The sequence below is a fragment of the Diadema setosum genome, chromosome 1 (assembly GCF_964275005.1).
Source record: "Diadema setosum chromosome 1, eeDiaSeto1, whole genome shotgun sequence".
NCBI classification, from domain to species: Eukaryota; Metazoa; Echinodermata; class Echinoidea; order Diadematoida; family Diadematidae; genus Diadema; species Diadema setosum.
The window spans coordinates 46,850,659-46,856,213 of NC_092685.1; positions in this window are offsets into that span (position 1 = coordinate 46,850,659).

The window sequence follows — 5,555 nt, forward strand, 5'->3', positions numbered from 1 at the left end:
TTAGGATAATTCTATTATGAGGACAAGTCTGTTAACTTCTTCAAAAAGAAAGAAACAAACAAACAGCAACCCCAAACAGAATGTATATATTTAGATGTATGTGCCAGTCGATATAAACGTTTAAGGTGCAGACATTTTTCATATTTTCAGTGTGTATCGGCTGGGACCAAAATCATCGTCTCTTCAAAATACTGTAAATTTTAAAATACCACAATCTACTTGGTTTTAATCCGATTGAAGTAGAAACATTAGACTTGTTTGATTTCACTCTCGACATTACAATAAAATGATGAAGTGAATGTGGAGTAGAGTTTCACGTGGAAATGATTGTAAGCTAAGACGTGTCAATCATGTCAGATATCCATTGTTTCGTTTGGCTACTCGCTGCTGAGTTTGTATACGGCGCCATGACGACGTGTAGCTCACCTTTATTTGGATAATTTTGTATCATTGGGCTACTCATGGTCAAATACGCCTCTGCGTCTCACGTAGGTGATTTTACGGCGCCGGCCAAGGACAAGTGGTTGATTTGTTGCTGTTGTTCGTTCGCTTGTCATATATAAATGTCGTTCTTGTGGTGATAGCGGCGGTAACGAATATGTTAATCCATCCTCTCTCGTTCTCAAAAGCGCTTACCAAGTTCCCTGCAGATGACACATGCAGCGTCGACAAGTTCTAAATTAGACAAGAGAGAAGGGAAAAGTAGCCTTAGTCACTATCCATGTAGTAAACATTGTTGCAGCACTAAATTTGTGTTCATTAATTTGTGTAGATCAGCGAGCTCTGAACAACTATTTCAAACTATGTAAACAGACGTTTAAAGTAAGAAAAGAGAAGACAAAAAAAAAAATTAACGAATTCAAAGTTCAAGTTTTCATTTGTCATCATTAGCCCTCGAAATAAAATGTGCTTGATCTAGATTTGTGTACAGGGTATTTTCATGTATAGCTTCGGATAATATGTTGTGGGTTTTTTTTTTTTTTTTGTCATATTGAAATCTGGAATGAGATAGCTCGGTTGGTATTTTGTGCCTTTAAGCAGACGCGAAAAAAACGAATACTTCACACAGATGTAGCTAAGATAGGGAATAACTGTTCGCACACCGTCAATACTTGGCAACGCGCGATAACAATGAACATGCGCAGCATAACTTTATTGTTGTTAGAGTTTCAGACCTGCCGAGTTGGCAGGGGAATCCCCCGAATGTAACATGAGAACTGTGTTGACTATACAGTCGCCACCACGACTGAAATTTCAACCTGCTCTTTAACCATGCACGCATTTATATTCAGCCTCCGTAAACCGCATTATCTGACTGGCTGTTTTGTGCTTCACTTGTTGTTTTTTTTGTTCCGCTTGAGTCGGTATCATTTTTGTTCTTTTTGTTGTTGTTTTTTTTTTCCTTTTGAGTCGATATCATCATTATTTCTTGTTGTTGTTGTTGTTTTAACCGAATGATTTGCCTTTAGCATCACGATTACTAACGATACATAACATGTCCCAACTGGACGGCTCATTGTTAGTATACTGTGTTGTGTGTGGAAGGCTGCACGTCATGAACATTATTTGCGCAGAACATGTCCTTTACCGAAGCATACCTATGTTGAGTCTCGTTTTGCCTCTCCTTCTCTCTCCCTCTCTCATGCATTCTCTCGCACTCATAAACATTCAAATCATACTTTAAAGGACAAGTTCACCTTCATTGACATAAGGATTGGGAGAATGTAGCAATATTAGTAGAACACATCAGTCAAAGTTTGAGGAAAATTAAACAATCGATGCAAAAGTTATGCATTTGTAAAACTTTTGTGTTGGAACCGCTGGATGAGGAGACTACTAAGGCTTGTGATATCATATGAGTACAACAGTGTAAAGAAAATGTAAAGAAAATTCAACAGATTTTCACTTTTTTCGCATAATAAAAGAGCACCTGACTTGCCTCTTTCTAAAGGCAATGGGAATAACATTATCCATAACATATGTCAGTAACGAGTCAAGGGAATGTGTACTTTTTTCAAAAGATGAAATTTTGTGAAATTCTCTTTATATTTTCCTTATATTGTTGTACGCATGTGACATCATACACTGCAGTAGTCTTCTCATCCAGCGGTGACTGCACAAAAACTTCAAAAATTCATAACTTTTGAACGGATTGTCCGATTTTCCTCAAACTTTTAATGATGTGTTCTACTAATATTGCTACATTCTCTCAATCCTTATGTTGATGAAGGTGAACTTGTTCTTTAAGAGCGATTTAAAGAGCGCGTTAGAAATTTAGAAGTTTACGAAGATTTCAATGCCTCAATCAATCCCATAAGGAGTTTGAAATTAGACGATAAAATTAGATTTGGCAGGCTGCATTGTAAAGATGAATAAACCATTAAGAAAATTATTATATGGGGAAAGTATTGATAGGGAATACCCTACGGTACCGTTAGCGTGGCAGATTATCTCCATATTTGGTTGCGATCCCTTGCAGATCCACAACTAATGCTCATTTGCATATACTGTCATTATTTCCTCCTTTACCACCGCTGGGGAAAGATCTGTCATTGCCTTCGACAGTTTATAGCATTCAGTATCGTCATGACAACATGATTTAGTAGCTTCATTGATCTGGTTGATTTGCTCATTACCATTACTTTTGTCGGTTTCTACTGCAATATATCTTAATGTATAAATCACAGACACACTAACATTATATTTGATAACGTGTGATGCATGTTGAATATCATGAGACTTAATCACCCGGTCATCCCAAAACGTCAATGTCGTACCCTCGATTTTTATCATGCTTATAGGAATCATAGTAATGATAGTTGGCAGGACAAATCTAGCCCCTCCCTCTAAAATTTTTAAAGTAGCTACTCACCCCTTACGCCGCCCAAACACGCATGTGCACATTGAAGCGCATGCGGTCTTGCGAGATAAATAGCGGGATTTTTGGCAAAGAGTTGCGCAGAATCGAAACAGGAAAGTACCGAATGGAGATCGGGCATATCCCCAGTCGACATTAAATAGCCAGCTTCACCAGTATACGAGTTGTATTTCCTTGTTTTTTCTTTTTTATAACGTTTACTTCCCCCTCGCGTTATTTCAGTTATTCGCCTTGATAAACTTCGACAATAAAATCAATTTAGTACATATTCGTTTTATGTTTATTCAAAGCCAGATGATATTTGGTAACTTTCCTGAAGCATTGATGCTTCTCCACTAATGAATGCGACAAACGCTCAATGACTATTCTGAACGTCGTGAGAAGGAAATCATAAACATGACTGGATGGTGAGGGGCATATAACAATGATCACTCTGCCAAAACTGTTGTATACACAATTCCTGGTGTTGGCATTGTCTTTTACAGGGGAATCCCCATTTCAAAAAAAAAAAAAGAAAACCACTGTTTCTAAGGAATTTAATGTGCTCCCAGATGTCTCTCAAAATAAATCGACATTCCACGCTTTGTCTCCTGGTGACTTTACCAAGACCTCCTACTGCGTAAGTACTCTAATCTCATTGACGTCAATGCATTAAAGGGTGTGTCCCATATCCCAGAATTACCCGAAAAGTTTCTGTGTAAGACGAGTTACATTGTAATGATAACACTCACAACGACGATGTGAATTGTGACATTCATAATGCTGATGATGATGACATTAACAACAATAATGATAATGATTATAATCACCATTATTATTGTAACGACAACGATAATTTGCGTTTTAACGTCCTATAAATTATTCGTCATTGTATTATGATACTAAAAGCACCCCAAATTGGTGCCACAATTACTGTGATATAAACTCACATTTTGATCGCATGAAATAAGCTCATCATTATCAAGAGCCAGATTGAAACTTTCTTTATTCAACCACTACTATATGAATGTAAAAGATCCTTCAGGCATCGTTATTAGATAAATTCATGTTCAATGACTTGCAAGGCGTGATTGATGTTCAAGTTGGCCTTGATAATGGAGCGCTCGTAATCAATCAATTATTTAAAGACATGGTAAAATCTCACTTAAATTGAAGGAAATGATAACGAATTGGAATCTTAAAGTTTCAAATGTTTCAATGGAAAAGGAACATCAAGCGCATGTCAGCCATATCAGCAAGATGAATATTCATGATGTTATCACCTCATGCAGGTCACCCATGAAACTGCACAAAAACTTTTCCGTTTGAAATGAAATAATCATTGAACTTAAATCAACAATTTGCATCAAATCAATGTTGATCTGTTATAATCAGGCAATTAAAGATGGCTTTAGGCGAAAAGTGTACTTGTAGCTGATAAAATAATTATTGACCAATTACATTATTTCTTAGCACACACAAACATACACACACACACACACACACACACATTATGACTTGCTGTTATTCTCTCAGAATCAAGAACACCTGAGAAATTGCGAATCGCCCCAAAATTTGTGTGTCAAAATATACTGTTGGTAAGGACAGCATGAACTTGAGTTCTGTTCTATTATTTATACTATTTCATCAACAGTATGGACTATATTTCCTGAATATATACATTATATATAAATAAATAAATATAAATATATATATATAAATAAATATAAATATATATGTATATATATATATATATATATATATATATATATATATATATATATATATGTATATATATATATAAATATATATATATATATATATATATATATATATATATATATATAATATATCGCACGATGTTCTGGGAGAGTTGTGAGGAGGCGTGAGGAGGAAACCTGCCTTACCACTGAATGTAATCCAAGTCATCCCGTAGAGTATTATAAAGTAATAAAAACAAAGTCAACAAACAAACAAACAAAATTTATATAGATTAATGAGTACGTGAATGAATGAATGCATGGATAAATAAATTAAAAAATACAGACTTAGGTATGATGCAGAAAACTTTCATCAGTTAGGGAGATCGTACAATAAGAGATTTAGGCTTCTACCAACCTTTAGTGACTTGCTGGCTAGCTTTCGTCCACTCCTGTGGACTTCTTCAGGCCAAGTGATTGTACCGTTTCTCTTAGGTATATAAATAAATGAATATATAAATATAGAGATAAATAAAAGATTTAACATACAAGACATGAAATTTTGAATATGTAATACAGGTAAACCTGTCTTATATAGACGCCATCTGTCTATAGCGGCCACTGCAAAATCCCCCGCACGAATATACTGTATTTATTGTAGACCTTTTATATAGCGGTCACCTGCCACTGCCTGCCTGACGCGGCCAGCGGCCACTCATTTTGTATCCCGTTGTGAATATCTACAAGCATAATATAGCGGCCACAAAAAAAAAAAAAAAAAAATAGCTGAACCGTTAAATCAGCTATGACTACGTTAACTTTTACATTCGTTACGTGAATTCTGCTGAGCCCGTTATAGCTCAGTCACAATCACACAGACATGATAAACAAAATCTAATGCAGCTCTTCACCATAAATAGCCGTCTTACCACTAACTTGACTAGATCTAGTCGTCAGTAATGCCGCCCTAAAAAGATGCTACAAAGGCTCCTAATAAC